We start from the raw sequence: 18,336 nt of genomic DNA, 5'->3' as shown, positions 1-18,336 counted from the left end.
TGTTCTGCATAAGTGGAAATACGTCGGTCTTACACGCTACATTCTTTCCGTCATTGGATTTGTCTGATGGCGAATGGGAATTGGCGTTGATAAACTTAACCACATACAACTCGATTCCAAATGTCGAAGAGGGAATCAACAACACACTTACTGTTGTACCAAAGAAACCTCAAAAACCGATTAAGCTGACACTAGCAACCGGATCGTACGAAGTGGATGATATCGCCAAACGCTTTAGCGATGAACTCAAAGACAAAAGCAAAATAGATTTACTTATGCGTCCGAATAACAACACGTTAAAATGCGAACTTAAATGCAGTGCCGCGATCGATTTGACATCAACGGATAGTTTGGCACTGTTGTTGGGGTTCGAGAAAACTAATCTGACGGCGAATATATGGCACGAGTCATCGAAGCCAGTCGCCATTAACAACGTGAACACCGTACGGGTCGAATGCAACCTTATACGAGGCTCCTATACGAACGGATCAGAGGGACACGTGTTGCACGAATTCACGCTAAGCGTACCGCCTGGTTTCAAAATAATCGAATCGCCGAAGAATATAATCTATCTACCGGTGAATACGAAGAGCTTAGACGAGATCGCCATAAAGTTTACCGATCAAGACGGAAAACCGATAAAATTTCGCGGTGAAACCGTTACGGTGAGATTGCATTTACAAAGGAAAACGAAGTAAAAGGAAAGCCAATAAATGGGGTTAATATACAATAGCGCTGGTACTAGTAGCGAAACGTCACGCAAACCGATCAGTCTACGTGCAAACACCAAAGCGTTAACATCGCGTAACGTGTTGTTTCTTCGAAAACTTGGTTTTACAGTTTTGGTGAATCCTAATGGCAGCGATAGGAGCGAATATGTTGGACGTCGGTGAAAGTTTTTCGTTCGACAACACGATCACACAGTACGAATATCATACCCATCTACCGTACGCTTCGTCGACTTACAACAACAACGATGAAATCCGGATTCCGATACACCAACAAGATGTGTACACGTTACCGCATTAAAGCTATTTGATGGTCGAAGGTGCGTTAACTACTAAAGCAGGCGATAAAAAGGCAACGGAATCGTGTTTAACAAACAACGCGATACCGTTTCTCTTCGAGGAGATACGATACGAGATAAACGGCGCGGAAATGTGTCGCGTACAAAAGTTAGGAATAACGACAACGATAAAGAATATTCTTTCGTTGCGTAAAAGCGAAGAAAATATTTTGGAAAATTTCGGGTGGAAGTTCAACGCTACGGATAAGTTCGACTTAGATGAAACCACTGGAAGATTTTGTTTCTACGTACCGCTGCGTATGCTGATGGGTTTCGCCAAAAGACTACAAACACATAATATTGAACGTCAAACAAGAATTGGTCTTGCTTAGATCTTCCAGCGATGTGAACGCATTAGTGTCTTCCAAAGAGGCACCTGATTCCAAGTTGAAAGTGACTAAGATAGCGTGGAAAATTCCGTATGTTCACGTTGCCGATACGATGCGATTGCAATTGTTGAAGGTCGTAGAACGAGATAGACCGTTAGCGATTGCTTTTCGTACATGGCAGATCCACGAATATCCGGCTCTACCACAAACAAACATACATTCACGGACGGTAAAAACATGTGCGCAAACGGAGAAACCGAGATACGTGATATTCGTTTATAGACGGACAGAAAGGATAAAGCTACAAAATCATTGACGCTCTTCGATATGTGCGAGTTGGTAAACGTTCGTCTGTATTTGAATTAGCAGTACTATCCGTACGACAATCTACAGGGAGATGTGAATATGATGTATGAAATGTTCGCCAGCTTTCGGTCGGCCTATTATAACAAACCGGAGGACGAATGTCCCGCTTACAGTTTGGCGGATTTCAAGTCCAGTGTACCGTTAATAGTTATCGACTGTTCCCGTCAGAACGAATCGCTTAAAACAGGAACAGTAGATGTACGTATCGATTTCGATACCAAAAACAATATACCAGCCAATACGACTGCCTACTGTCTCATTATACATGATAGCATCGTCACCTACACTCCGCTCACTGGAATAGTGAAAAAACTTATGTAATGCGGGAGGAATTTGAGATCGATCAATTAGGTGGTGAACGGGGAGAGGAACGTAAAAAGCAAATATTGTCAACGTGGCGACAGTTTACGAAATGGCTGATAACATTTAGTGTATTTAAAAAGGGTATTGCAGTTGGAATAATCGTAACACTGTTACTGGACGACTTTTCGCATGAATCTTGTACAACGGTGAAACCGATACGGTGTAGAGTGACTTTTTCTGCACAATCGCCGGTTAACATACCGTTAGTATGGTGTAATTCATCGTCTGTGGAGGTTTTGTCCATTTTCTACAACGCTACAGTATCACCATCATCTTCAAAAAACGTGTCTGCTGGCGTAGTTAGCAACAACACTACATCGTCACCTTCAGAAAAAGCAATAGTGTTACCAAAGGTAATTATCGACAAAACCGCATTGAAGAGGAAAACCATAGTGAATGTAAAATCATCATTACCTTCAGCGAAGACAACAGTGTTACCAAAGGTAAACGCTACCAATATCTCATTACCTAACATAACGTTACATGCACATGATGATGCTGACTATGATGGTCCTCTAAACGAGGAAGAAGAACAGGTGGAGGGGGTAACCCCCACCACTTCTACTTTGAAAGTATAAAAAGGCTTAATCCGACTGCGTACACAAATCAGTAGTTGTTGAGCATCCGTCATGGAAGGAAGTGGTGTTTATTCGCCAGACGACGTTCAATCGTTTCTATTCATGAATGATTCTTTGCATAACATCGATCACCATCCTGAAGTTACGAAACCGAGTGAGAAGGAGGTTAAATCGAAACCAACGAAGATCCGCAAAAGGAGAAATCCGCGTAAAAAATCTTATGATAAACCTTCTTTAGTTGAACACACGATCACAAAGACCAAGACTAATAAGAAGCAGAACAAGAAGGACAAAAAGAAGGTGGGTAAGGGGGAGGAGAACGAAGGGATATCCCCCACCAACATTGTGATTTCATAGACATCGTCGGTGGTTACATATCGCCATCCTCATACACGGATGAGCGATCGTCATGGAAGGAGTTATCGAGTATCACGGCTTTCTCGGCAAACGAGGTGAATTTATAGTTAAAGAACTTGCTGTTGTCGGTGATGGAAACTATATGATTCTTCACTTTCGATCACCGTACCCAAAGTCTGAGTTGACATCTAAATACAAACGGATGGCCGGATGGTTGGAGAGGAATTTTCACAAAATCGATTGGAATTACTGCGAAGTCGTATACAACGACGATATCATGAAGGCGTTATGTTCGCAGTTTGCCACAATACACACCAAAGGGCTGGAGAAAGTGGAATTTTTGCGACGGTTTCATAACGATGTTTGTCAGATACCGGACGGCGCACCGAAACCGAATTCAAATTATATCGTAAATTGTCCGTACCACACGCACAAGGAGAGTGGAAAATGTGCGTTACAAACCGGTTGTTTCTACATGGAGTGGTTGAAGATGTGTAAAAAGCCGTTGGATCTGGTGAGAAGCCGATCGATTGCGATCGTTTGCGAACACAAACGCGGAAAACAAAGAGGAATTGGCAAAAAACGGTTATTACTATTCCTTCAACGAATTGTGTGTAAAATGTTGTTGGTGTAACGAAAGGATGGATGTGCATCACCACTCAACTCGTTGTCAAAACTGCATCAAGGAAAACGTACCGCTTTCGTTTGAACATGTTGTTCCACGTCGAGTACTGCTGTAGAGCTCAGTCTGCTGCAAGATGTTGATGAATCAACTTCTTTGGTTAGAGATCTCAATTATAGTTATTGCCTTCTATCTTGGTTTTATGCCAGGAATATTATTTATGCTTGCACTGAATCACTTGCAAACATATACAAAAAAAAATATACAAAAAGATTCGTATGTTTTACAGTAGGCCTATTGGGGAGAGATTTCACTCATGTAAAAAAAAATCTCAACGCGCCACGGTTGCTACCTCGTGGGTGGTGTGGAAACGTAGCCGTTTTTTTAAATTTAAAATAACAAGCGGGAAATAAAAGGAAGTACAGTCCATAACAGTCGCACTGATAAGGTATATATATTTGTCGCTCTGCTCACTACAACATTCATTTCACAACACAGCTGCACATCAGACGAACATGGGTGAGAGAACATCGACATCATTCGAACTTGCTAAAGCAAGAGTGGTTACCAGTATTAGAAACTTGGTGCGCAGTATCTCCAGTGTGAAGGGTGCAGATGTACCCTTTTTAGAATCGCTTAGTGAGGCATTAAGAAATATGAAATGTGCAGTAGAACGAGGTGTTATACGGGATGAAGATTTGACCAGTACACTGCGATGTAAAATATGTCTGATTGCACGTGTAGGAGCAACGATACTACCGTGCGGTCACACATTCTGCATAGATTGTGTACGGTATTTAATACAACACAACCTTCCATGTGGGATGTGTAGACAAGCGATGACTGGCAATATAAAAATCTATTTCAACTAGTCACCTCTCCGTCTTTCCCAAACTGTCCTTTTCAGGACAAAAACATATTACACAAACAACACAAAATTACACGCGTAGACAAAACAAAAAACACTTTAAACCCCCATACAATAAATTGTACCTAATTATTGTTTTTTAATTTAAAAAAAACGATATTTATTTACATTTATATAATGTAGTGGTTCCAAGGCCCGTGACACGATATGATATTGGATTTATCCACTATCAATTGTGTTATAAATGGCGAGGAGAGTGTTTTATAGTAAACCTATTGCATTTTTTTCTCCTTAAAAGTCCTTCCGATGTGTAATTCCATCCGCAGTTTAGCGATGGACGTTGACATAGCCGCATCGGTGTGGACGATTAGATTTTTTCTGAATCGCCGCGTAAGAACGTTGCGTCATCTTATGAAACTTACAATTGCTGCGTTTCCTCACGCAACAAGTATTACCGCAGATATACACCGTTTCAATACGGTTAGAGTGGTTTTCAATTACGACGCCACTTACGCTGAACTTCACGACGGTTTACAAGAATATTTAGACAGTTTAAAAATAGATACTGTAGACGGCTTGTGTAATTATATTCACTATAGTGACGACCCGATATAGTAGCGATGAAAACGTTTAGCGATTCGGTAAACGAATTGAGGTTTATTGCATCGTATATTTGCAAATATTGTTTTATGATGCTTACCACCCACTTCGATGTTAATGATGAAATACATGCTTTCGATTGTAAGAAATTCGACTATTGCGGTCGTGGTCTACCAGAATACGTATGTTCGTGCGAATCGATTATTGAAAACGTGAAAAGAATGCACGCTATGGTACGTGCAAATAAATACGAAGTGTTATGGGAAAGTCCGCTCGCCTGTACAGTTATCGATAGTAACGAACTCTATCGGTTGTTTTGCAAAATTGTCGTGGAAATAGGGGGTAAGAAGGTAAATCACAATTGCAATTGCCATTCGAGTGTGAGCACTGCGAATGTTAAGATGGACACCGTAGCATTTATTAACGTTTTCAACGATGAATATTGTTTTCTAAAGAAGATACCGTACAAGAGGTTGACCGATCTTGATATCGGTGTGAGCTACGTACTGTTGGAAATGAGAAAAATATTTACTCAATACGGCGAACTCCGTATTTGCGTAATATTGTTCGACAGCGAATCGGATGAACCGGACAGCTTTCAAACCTTATTATCAAAGACGTATACAAACAGATTTACCGACGATGAATTGAACGTTGTAAAAAATCATTCGATGAAATTAACTTATTTTGGGAAGAAAAAACTCGCCAACGGAGACGTTGACGCGTTCAACGAGGATATAAAAATAAGTTTGTAAAATTTTGCACGAGTGTTTGTAGGCCTATTGGGGAGAGATATCACTCGCATAAAAAAAATCTCAACGCGCCGCAGTTGCTACCTCTTGGGTGGTGTGGAAACGCAACTCGAACAAATGTATTTTTTTGTGGTGGTGGTAAAGGTTTTTAAGACTTATAAAATTTCTCTCATCCTCTCACAACGCGAATGTACCTTTACTCGAGAGGCTTTAAATCAATTAAATTCTTAAATGTACATAATTATAATTTTGTGTAAGTCTTTTTTGCTTTATTCTTTTTTTTCTTTATAGGTCTTCGGTATTGATTATTATTATTGTTTGTTAAAGTTTGTAAATACTGAAAAATCTCACCAATATTTGGATCGATATTTTCTTTATTATCGCACTCTATGTCGTACAATATAAATTGCTTGTCGGTAACAAGATCCATTGTGAATAGCGTTCAGTGGACCGTCTCTCAGTGAACGTTATAAAAGTAATTTTTAATTGATACGACTGAACGCAAGTTATAGATAAGAAATTAAAATAAATACGATTCGTGGAATTATTTATCGTGTCGATAAGAACAAAAAAAATAATTGCTTGTGGTTTGGAAAGAAAAAAATATTTATCGCGTTGATAAGGAAAAAAATAATTGGCTCGACCGGATGTGGGTAGTAGATAAGAAATTAAAAATAGATACAATTCGTGGAATTATTTATCGTGACGATAAGAATAAAAAATTATTTATCGCTTCGATAAGAAAAAATAATTGGCTCGACCGGATGTGGTTAGTAGATAAGAAATTAAAATAAATACAATTCGTGGAATTATTTATCGCTTTGATAAAAAATTAAAATTAATATTATTCGTCGATTCTTTGAATACCGAATGCGGATGTTGATAAGCAGATTTGTGGGTATAAATAGCCATTCGTAACCGTCCTAGTCTCATTCTAGAGCTAAAGTTTGAAGAAATAACAACACCATAATGACTGACGGTAGAAACAATTTTATTCACCAATTGAATAAGCGTCTGGTTGCAACCAACCTAGAGACGAAGATCGTTGGTGATCTAACAATTGGGAAACCGTACGAGGTTGTATGGTTGAGAAAAATTGGAACGCGGTATGGAAAAAGTATCGTGTGTCGTTTACGCGATGGTGAGGAAACGACGTTCAAAGTTTACTTGCCGAGAAGGTTTGCGGAAACACTGAAAGAGGACGAATTTGACACAATAATGGAAATGAAACTTAAACTCGTCTTCAAAGGACGCATCGGAAAAGCCTTCGATGTGGTATTCGAATAATACCAGGTAGCTATTCAAACTGTCCTTTTCAGGACAACAACACATTAAACAAACAACACAAAATTACACATACATACACAAAACAAAAAACACTTTAAACCCCCATCAATAAATTTGTAACTAATTATTGTTTTTTTAAACAAAAAAAACGATATTTTTTTACATTTATTGAATGTAGTGGTTCCAAGGCCCGCGACATGATGTGGTAATAGATTTATCTACTATCAGATTATGTTGCAAATGGTGAGGAGTGTTTAAACAAAAACGATCTTAGTTCTTTGTTTTTAAAATTTCTCGCGAGGGGCGTCTTAGTCGTCTGCTAACGACAATAAATTTATTCGTACTTCTGCATTTGGTGTGAACGGTTGAACATCGGGAAAATGAATATTTTATTGTGTGTACAGATTTTGTGTTACATTATAACTACTGTAGAGTGTCACCATTCGTTATTCTACGAAACGTATATGCAAACGTTAGCTTTTCGGTGTAAAATACCGCAACAAAGATCCGTACCGGAAATGAGTCTTTTGAAAGATTTAAATTCTCAAAGATTTATTTTCAGACCGGTTTGTCGTTCTACATCGTTGTGATATAGGTTCGGGTTGTTGCCAGAGTCCTGAATTCGTATGCCAACCAGATGTTAATGGTATCGAAAAGGTGATAGTCGAAATTAACATAACAGAACAGTTTATTAATAACACTTTGAAAATGTATCATAGAAAAATTGTAGCTTCAAATCATACAAAATGCACTTGTCAGGATATCACCATACCTATCAGATGAATTTTTTTCGAATTGTGGAGGGGAGGTTGTGACATTCTGATTCGTTGATAGCAGGGTGTGGTAGTTGTGGTGGTGGGGAGGAGCTTATAAATACAGTGTAACTGAGTGAAGCAGTTTATTCGTTGAGAAACGTTCGAGTTGTAAACATGATTCAGTTTAGTGAAGAAGATGTACGCGTGCACGTCGGTGACCAACAACTGACGACTGTGTTTTAAATTAATACACAGTTACGTATATATTGTCGATTTATCTGAACATGATTTCGATAAAAACGGTGATAACTTGGCCATAAGAGTGGTTTTCAATGATGATGATTTCGGATATGGACGAAAATATTATTGCGAATTTGAATGCGGTGAACAAGCTATCGCACTCATTCACAGCAAAGAAGTACTGTTTTCTGGATTCTACGGTGACGACGGTAACGTAAAGGCGTTCAAATTAAATCGTTCGTCGAATATGAATTTGAATGCGTCAGTGTTAAAAAATCTCAATACGTCGCATCGAAAAAATAACGTACTCGCTGTAAACGTGTATGCTGCAAACGAAAGAAGAAGAGTAACAGCTAATGTAGCGACGGACGGAGGACTTTTCTTCAGAGGTCGTGATGAGGTAGATTGTTCTGCCGATGGTTGTGACGACGATACCCAACCGCTGTTGGTAGCGAACGACACAAATGAAAATTCAGAATTCGATTACGTTAAAACCAATCGATATATGAAAGGACGTCACATCGCTTCTCTTTATTTTATTTTATACAAGAATACGAAACGCAAAGAAGAGGATAAAGAAAACCGTCAACGAATTTTTTAATTTCTACGATGTTTAAATAAGTCCTTTTAAGGACTACAACACATTACACAATCAACACAAAATTACACACATAGACAAAACAAAAAACACTTTAAACCCCCATACAATAAATCGTAACTAACTATTGTTTTTTTTTAAAAAAACGATATTTATTTACGTTTACTGTATGCAATGGTTCCAAGGCCCGTGACATGATATGATATTGGATTTATCCACTATCAATTGTGTTACAAATGGTGAGGAGAGTGTTTAACAAATCTTTTAAGTATTTTCAAAATAGAAGAAAGTGGTGCGATAGACATATGCTTGCAATATTACGTTTATGTATGCGAATCATTATTTCTTTACTTCTTTACAAGGGCGTGATGTTATAAACGACAAACGCAGATGATGAGTAGTGATAAACTTACACAAGAAGGCAGGTTTCGCATACATAAATTAGACAGTTATCTTGGGATTTTTTTGTTTCACATAGATGTCCTTTCTTGTATGAGTTTATCATTACTCATCATCTGCATTTGTCGTTCATAACATCCCGGTCTTGTAAAGAAGTATCATGAAGTTGTTTCTTAAGATATATATAGTGGAGTGTTTTTTAGGCCTACTGGGGAGAGATATAAATCTAAAAAAAAATCTCAACGCACCGCGGTTGCTACCTCTGGGGTGGTGTGGAAATGCAACAACACTCTAAACCCCCATACAGTAATGTAAAACTATTTTTTTAGAAATAAAATTTAGTCGATCGGCATTACTGGATGAAGGTTCCAAGGCCTGCGGTGTAATCCGACGTCAGATTCACCATCTGTTGTCGAATTACACTTGCGAATGGTGAGGAGAGTGTTCCAACACATAAATTCATTTCATAACTTTTTTTTATTTTACAGATCCAGACACAACCGGATTTAACCGGTTACAACAACTCAAGTCACTTTTGTATTAGTGACTCGATAATTATCAAAAAAATTCTTTATCGCATCCGCCCTTATTAGAGACGACGATCCGGTTCGCACGTACGCACTAACGGCTAGTGCGCATGCGCCGATTCGATTGGTTAACCGGACAACTTTAGACCACGTCGGTCCCACAATTCTTTAGTCGAGCGCCGCATCTCGCACGGTAAACACATCTGCGTCAATCCGCTGACGCACGCACGCAAACACCGCCTCCCGGTGCACGATCCACGACGAGAATTTCTCTCCTTCGCGGTAACGCCTCCCGACGCCATCGCCTGGACGACCAGGATCATCCTCGAGGTACATCTACATTTTTTTTTTATTCACTTGTGTGTATATATGTATGTGTGTGTGTGTGTGTGTACAGATTGATGTGACGTTAAAATTCACAGCTTACGTAGAACATTTTTCACTCATTACATCAGGGAGTCACCGCAGCCGATTGGTTTAAGGCGTCAGTCGGTCGCGTCCCGTCATGACCGGGTTCGAATCCTCTAGCCGACAGAATTTTTTTTCACTTTAAATATTATTTATTTATTTAATTCAAACCAACCGCCACACAACAGTGCTACCAACATTTGAAATATTACTTCAATATATAACATTGCCAACACAAATTAAATCAAGTTGGCAACACTGACGGGGCACCGGCGCCAATGACGTCACAATCTAAGATGGCCGACCACCGCCATCTTGAATTAGTGACGTCAGAAGTGACGTTTCCAAGATGGTGGACGGCCGCCATCTTGGAATGACGTCACTTCCTGACGCCGTACCTCTATTTCCGTACTACTCAAAGTACGATATGTGAAGCATTTAGGAATCTGGTTAGACCATCGGCATACGTTTGCCGTGCACGTCAAGAAAAAAGCGGAGAAAGCAGGGACGATGGCCCTAAGTAGACTCCTGGGTAATATGACGGGACCGTGAGCATCGAAACGGAAAGTTTGCAGCCACGTCATTAGCTCAATGTTGTTATACGGAGTCGCAGTCTGGTCGATAGCTTTAGGATGTGAATCGTGTAATACTGGAGGGTGTGTAGAGACGGATCGCCCTCCGCGTCATTTCCGCATACTCTTCCGTTTCGACCGAAGCAGCACTTCTCATTGCAGGTGTTCCCCCATTTCAGCAGTTAGCAAGGGAGAGAACTGGAATAGTCCAGGGTGCGGACAGAAACGAGATGAATGAACGCCTCCTCCCCGCCCGCTGGGATCAAGTTTCCACTGACCGATGGACTCACCGTCTGATCCAGCAGATCGAGCCGTGGGTCAACCGCAACTTCGGTAAGTTATCCTACTGATCGACTCAATTTTTGACTGGCCATGACGTGTTCCAGGTATACTTACATGCCAGACAACCCCCTCTGTTTATACTGTGGGGAGTTGGACACACCGGAACATGTCGTGTTCGACTGCCGAACGTGGGTCACCGATCGCCACGGCTGTGAAATGGTCACCGGGCCCCTTGCAATCGAGAACATCATCGAGCGTATGTTGTCCGTTGTGGAGGAGTAATAACCAAGAAAGAAAGAGGACAATAACCAGTTTTATCTTCAACAGAAAAGTCGAGACGACGGAGCGGCGAGGAGATGAGGGATAGCCACCTGCGGAGCTGCCGTTCGTCGGTAGTGATGAGACACTGGGACTCCCTCGTCCCTTCGTGAAGAAGACCCAACACCCTGTGTGGGTCCCTTCACGATGGGTCCCTCCCACATTAGAGGACCGAGTGTCGGCTTGAGAAGGTTCACTGGAAATCCGAAGAAAGCGACCGGATGGCGGAAGTGAAGGGCAGCTCCCTGCGGAGCCGTCGTTTATCCGCGCTTGCGCAGGTGGACGGCGGTGATGATGCACGGAAACTCCGGATTCCCCCTTGCCCAAAGAGGCACCTCCTGGGGCCGTGTAGTGCTCGATCGCGGATCCGGTCCCAGGATGGAGAGTTGATGAGGTAGTTAGGTTTAGTCGATAAGGCGCAGGCATACATACGCACTTTGATAACAACTAGCGGAACCTGTTGCGAGTCGAACACTTTGTCCATAAATGAGAAAAAAAAATTCTTTTCAAGGCTGCACAATAAATTTACACAACGGAAGAAACATTAAACACTGAAAGGTATATTATTTTTAAAAGATACCTTTTTGTTAAATATCCCCCTTTATGAAATCCTTTCCTCTACAAAACTTATTAATTTTGAAAAATATAAACTTACTCATTGAAAAGGCTAATTATTGCTAAACATATAACATTTTTTCAAACATGTTGACAATGGCAATGAGATGATGGTGGTATAGACATTCATACAAATATCTATCCAAGATGGCATTTGCTATGCCACTGTTACATTTGTGTTGATGATGTGACCGACTTCTACAATCTTTCAACAGTTTGCTGACTGGATATTGAATCAACAAAATTGTCTATATGATTAACAAAAAATGTTATGGGTAATGATTACCTGTCATTACAAGCACATAACTTATCACATACTATTTTTATTCCCAAGGCAAAACGTATGCAAATAATCATCAATAAGAGATTACGGCTACAATTTGACCAACAAATGGAAAGACTTTTTTCATTTTCTTGGTTATTCCACCATAAATCAGAGGCTTAACTGATAATCTCCTGGTATTAATTTTTTTTTTTTAAATAGTGACTCATCCAGATAAGTAACTGATTTTACCCAGATAAATTCTGGGTCATTCCACAACAAATCAACAAAAATTTATGCACTTCTAAGATTCATGTCCAGTAATTCAAATAAAATTTACAGACTTGGCTCTGCCCATGAAGTGATGCAAAAAAATATTTTTTTCTGTTACTTAGTTTTTTGTGTAGGACCCCGTAAAAAAATTGCAAAAAGCAAGGCTTGGGTAATTACAAAAGAATAAATTTTTCAGCTCCAATAAGGGTTAGGGAGCTCATTTTGGTGTCATTTTAAAGCTCTTGGAATGGGTTTTCATACGATATGTAACTTGACAAGGCTTTGTGATATTGGTGGTTCCAGGTCACCAAAAACATTATTTGACCTTGAATATATCCAAAGTGTATTTTTTAAATTTGAAAAAAAAACAATTTTTTGCTTCCTAATTTATTGTACATGTGGTAAAAATTTCACAATGGGGTCATGTTAAAAAATTGTTTTTTAATAATTAGGTACAGTAGAATATTCCAATTGTTCCCCCTATGTGGCAATTGCTAATTGAGATTCAATCAATGAAAACCCTTCCCTTCCAGTCATCCAGACTGGGTCACTTGATGAGGCAGAAGAGTAGCATATCATGACACACACTCCTGGTGCAACAAAAGTACGTACATGTTTCATCTGTTGAGACAAGTGAAGTAATATTCAGTCTGGATCACCTCTTGGAACAGAAGGTTCAATGGTGTATTCCCCAAAAGGATTGTTCATATCTATAAAGTGATGCAAAAAATATTTTTTCCAGATTTTTCAGTTACTCTTTGTTAACTGAGCTTGCCTTTCTCTACAGGTTTGGAGTTTTATGACTAATTCATCACAACCTAAAATGTACTGTTGCAATCCATTTGAAAAGTCAAGTCATAATTCCTGTAAGAAAAACCTAAGTGTAACTTGGTGGAAACATTTACTTTTCTTAAACAAGGTTACAAAATTTGTGATACTTGCCGCAAACAGTTAGAAGCATCTGCTAAAAATAATGCTGAAGAATCTACTTCTGATGAAGAATTTCAACAATTAGATCCTTTATGTTTCCCAGAAAAATATGAAGCTGTAAATGCTTTCAACAAAAATTTGATTGTTTTAAATGAAATGCCTATTCACAAAAAACAACTATGTGAAAGAAAATACTGTCAGGAAAAGCTTAAGAAAGCAGCAGCGGTGTTCAAAAGCTGAACAAGATGCTAGCTATTCCTCTCTCCTCTGACCGTGAAATTATCAATCAACTGAAGGAAAAATTTAATACTACAGATGATAAGAACATTAGCATGCAAATATTGGCAACGCTCCCTAAACGCTGGGCTTTAAAGGACATTCAAGATGAATTTGAAGTGTCAGACAACACTGGAAGGAAAGCTAAAAGCCTGGCTAAAGAAAAAGGTGTCATGTCATGTCCTAATCCTAAACCTGGTAGAACTTTAGATTTTGAAACAGCAGAAAAAATAACTGATCTGTATGAGAGTGAGGAAATAAGTTGAATGATGCCCAGAAAAAAAAATTATTTCTCTTACGATAAATGAAACACGAGAGCAGTTCAGAAAAAATTATTTCTGTGTAATCTCCGTGAAGCTTTTGAATTGTTTAAACAGAGGTATGCATTGCTGAAAATAAGATTTTCAAAGTTCTGTGAAGTCAGGCCAAAGTTCTGTGTTCTTGCAGGTGCAAGTGGAACCCACACTGTTTGTGTGTACAACACATCAAAACACAAAACCTATGCATTGTAGAATAAAAGGATTGATACAAGGTGATAGACCGATTAAGTCTTACAGAGATATGACAAATGTAGTGTATGCTAATCCAACCGAAACTTGCTACTTTGGAAACTGCAAAAATTGTGAAAGGATTCAAGCTCAACTCCATTGAAAACATCACCTACAGACCGTGGATACAAGTTGAAAAAGAACATCTTTTGAGACATTAGTCAAATCTAGTGAGCAATTCATCTGTATACTTTTTGGAAAACTTCTGAAACTTCTTCAACACTCATTTCTTGCTAGTCAACAGCTTAGTTACCTCACCCATCTGAAGCAATCTCTGAAAGAAGGTGAATATGTTGTAATCTGCGACTTCACTGAGAACTATTCATTCATTTTCCAGGATGCACCCCAAGGTTTCCACTGGAACACATAGGCAACAGTTCACTCATTCACAATCTATTTCCCATCACCCATTTCAAAGATCCAACAACAAAAACATTAATGCATACATCTCTTGTCATAACTTCTGACCGTCCCACAAATGACACAATAGCAGTGCCCCCTTTTCAGAAATATTTAATTGGTTTCATACAGTCTCATTTTACCATAAAACCGAGCCTGATCTGCTACTACAGTAATGGTGCTGCTTCTCAAACTCAATTTTCTCAACTTCTGTTACCATGAATCAGACTTTGGGATCAAAACAGAGTGGCATTTTTTTGCCACATCTCATGGCAAAAGTGCATATGATGGTGTGGGAGGGGCTGTTAAAAGACTTGCAGCTAGAGAAAGTCTTCAAATGACCTACAATGACCAGACTCCATGACAGTTGTTTGACTGGGCAAATGGACACATTGAGTCAATACATTTCCATTACAAAGCAATTGAACAGCATAAAGGAGAAGAAGAGGCTTTGAAGCATAGGGTAATGACAGCAAGAACTATACCAGGTACTCAGAAACTCCACTCTTTTGTTCCACTAAACATGAATCACATGCGAGTGAGGGTGTCTTAATTTTCTAACAACTCACCAATAGCAAGTACAACAAACATTGAGGATGATTTTGAATTCACAGAAATAAATGGGTTCTTGATCTGCAGATATGATGGGCACTGGTGGTTGTGGTGTGTTCTAGATTCAAATGAAGAAAATCAAAAACTGAAGATGAAGTTCTTACATTCACATGAACCTTCACCTTCCTTCCACTACCCAGACTTTGAGGATGCTCTTAGTGTACATAGGAGTGATGTTATTTCAAAATTAGATCCCAGGGTAAATCCAACAGGAAGAGTTTATAAGCCCTCAAAGCAAGATGTGGACAATGCTAATCAGAAGTAGTAAAAAGAAGGTACATTGTGTAATTCTTCTGTAAATATCTTCTGAAGCTATACGAATTTCAATTAACTGGTGACTTCATTATTTTATTTCACCATGATCACATTGCAAATCCAATATGAAATGTCACATGTACAACACATTAGGAAGCAAAAAAAAATGTTTTCCCAAATTTTAAAAAGAATATACTTTGGATATATTGAAGGTCAAATACATTTTTTGGTTACCTTGAACTATTAATGTTACAAAATCTAGCCAAGCTGATATATCACATCCCAACGACACCAAATTGAGCTCTTAAAAGAGCTGAGAAAATTAATTTTTTTAATTACCTGAACCTTGCTTTTAGCAATTTGTTCACTTTTTACAGGGTCCCGCACAAAAACTGAGACTGAAAAATCTGAAAAAAAATTTTTTCATCACTTTATAGACATGATCAATATGTGAATTTTGATGAAATTTGTGATGGTCAAGTTGTGAGGCTTGTTAATTTGACATGAAATGACCTTACTGTAGAGCATGAGTTAAGACACACAAATCTCATTTAATAGTTCCAATCTGCGATTGCATTATGACTGAGACAAAATTCTGTTCCACAGATTTAATGGATATTAGTTCAAGCTGTATTACAATTATACAAATTATATACGAGTACTTTATTTAACTTACTGAATAAAGTAGGCCTTTTAAATTTTTTCTCCATAAATAGAAAATATTATTATTTTAAAAAGCATAACGGATAAATTCAGCATTAATGTAGTAGGCGATCTACCTCTATAGTTTGTTTTTAAATGGCGCAACTGAAACGCTATATTGAAATAAGAACATAAATAAAATTATAGGAATAATCTAACCATATTTAACCTATGCTTGCTAATCTTGACTAGCGAGCAAAGCAAGTGTAGGTTAAATTTGGTTGGATTATATCCATAATTCTGTTTATTTATTTTTTATTTCAATATAGTGTTTCAGTGGCACCATCTAAGAACTAACTACAGTATTAGATTGCCTACTACATTAATAACATAAATTCATTTTCTGAAAAGCTTACTTGATATTAGTCCCCACCGACAAGTAATTCTAGATCATAGTATTACATGTCTATGTAATTCAAAAGTTGTACAATAAAAACAGTAATATAAAACAACTTATTTATATATAAGTAACATAACTTTTATACAAGTTTTTATGATGGAGGACAATTAACAGAGAAGTACTGATTAAAAGAACATAATAATATGAGTCTGCAGTGAAATTTACAGGATTTCAAGATATTATTTTTGGAATTCACATAAACGTAAAACTTTAAAATACCATACATTATTTTAATATATTCTTCCAGTTAATAAAATATTGAGAAACCCTCACAAAAAAGCAGGGGCTACCACATGAAAAACAGGAGGAGCACTTTTTTTCATAAATACAATAATAGTAGACCTATCTTGCACATCTGAAGAATCTTTTAACACCAATGCTACACATATTTTACCAGTTTATACATAAATGTAGATTTATCCTAGGAATAGACACACCACTACAAAATATAATACAGTAATTACAAAGTAGTCAATTAATAACAACTAACTTGAGTAACATTTATAAGTTATTTACTTTACAAACAACACTATTGAACCACTTATCAATAATAACTATCATATCGAATACCCAACATTCTAAAGCATAATATAACATAATCAACCTACACAATATTTATAAATTTCTAAGAACTAAAAAGATGACAACTTGAATAATAGATAATATGACTTTACTATCCATCCACATGGTGACTACAGTAGTTGGCTAAATGTCACACATATGCAAATCAATTATCAATGCAACATACTGTATAAAAGTACAGTAAACTAGTAATTCATAGCTTCAATTACTGAAATTTAAAATTTGTAGGAGTCCTAAGTAAAGAACTGGCATGTAATAACAAATTGTATGAAATAATTAATTTAGTCTACATAGTAAATAAACGTTTAATTCTATAACGGTATCTATTCACAACAGAATATTGTCTTATTAGTAACTTCTCAGAAAATGACATAATAAAACAATTTTACAAAAATAAATCTTAATAATTAAATAATCAATAACATGTGAAAAGTGATCATACACTAAACCACAACATTTTAAAAGTATTTCTGATAATAATACATAAAATTATTCACGTACAGTATACCAGTCACAGATTTATACTATCTATCTTGTAAACAACAACTTTATTCGTAAAAGTTTTTTCATTAATGAAACATTGTAATGTAAATACTTACAATTTAGTGCAACTTCATATTATAAACTGCAACTAAATTAAATTTAATTTCAACATAAAATGTATTTAAACACAAACGGATAGATTAATAAACTGAATCTCAATCACAAACGTTTATAACCTCAATTGTTTTATTAGCCTAGCTGTATACGATAACAAAGTACAATGTCAGACCAACAAAATTACTTACTTTGCGTACAATAAAGATGAACTAAAAATCGATCTACTTTAGAAATGACAATAATTGCTAAAATAGATCACTTTTAATAAGCATTTATTTATTTTTCTTGTCGTTCATTAACTAACTATCTTCACACAACAGACAACAGAATAGTGATGGGATGTCTCGAATGAAAAAGTAGTAACAATTCGATTACTGAAATATCTCGAGATATCTCGATTTACTAACTGCATCATTCGAATGATGTTCTTGTTTGGAATACACACTACTAATTACTAATGTAAGCGAATACTACTAATGATAAGAATGATTAGTAAATTTTACTACTATTTTTAATTCGTCACTCGCTCACATTTGGAAGATGAATAGGGCAATACTAAATGAATACTAAAATACTAAATGAATAGGTGAATACT

At 37.4% G+C, this 18,336-nt stretch overlaps 1 protein-coding gene across 3 annotated transcripts in view; it reads right to left on the bottom strand.

Moving 5' to 3' along the window:
• Nucleotides 1-18,105, bottom strand: part of Taf1 (TATA-box binding protein associated factor 1) — a 141,902-nt gene extending 123,797 nt beyond the window's left edge. Inside the window, exon 1 of one of the 3 annotated variants that reach the window (XM_075372406.1) lies at nt 17,930-18,105. The gene's annotated coding sequence lies outside the window, so the exon portion shown is untranslated. The remainder of the gene's footprint in view (nt 1-17,929) is intronic. The other 2 variants (XM_075372405.1, XM_075372407.1) reach the window with 2 other exon arrangements.
• Between the last annotated feature and the right edge of the window lie 231 nt (nt 18,106-18,336).

This window comes from Lycorma delicatula, chromosome 8, assembly GCF_047948215.1.
Source record: "Lycorma delicatula isolate Av1 chromosome 8, ASM4794821v1, whole genome shotgun sequence".
In the NCBI taxonomy this organism is placed as follows: Eukaryota; Metazoa; Arthropoda; class Insecta; order Hemiptera; family Fulgoridae; genus Lycorma; species Lycorma delicatula.
This window is presented reverse-complemented; position numbering and strand designations above follow the sequence as displayed.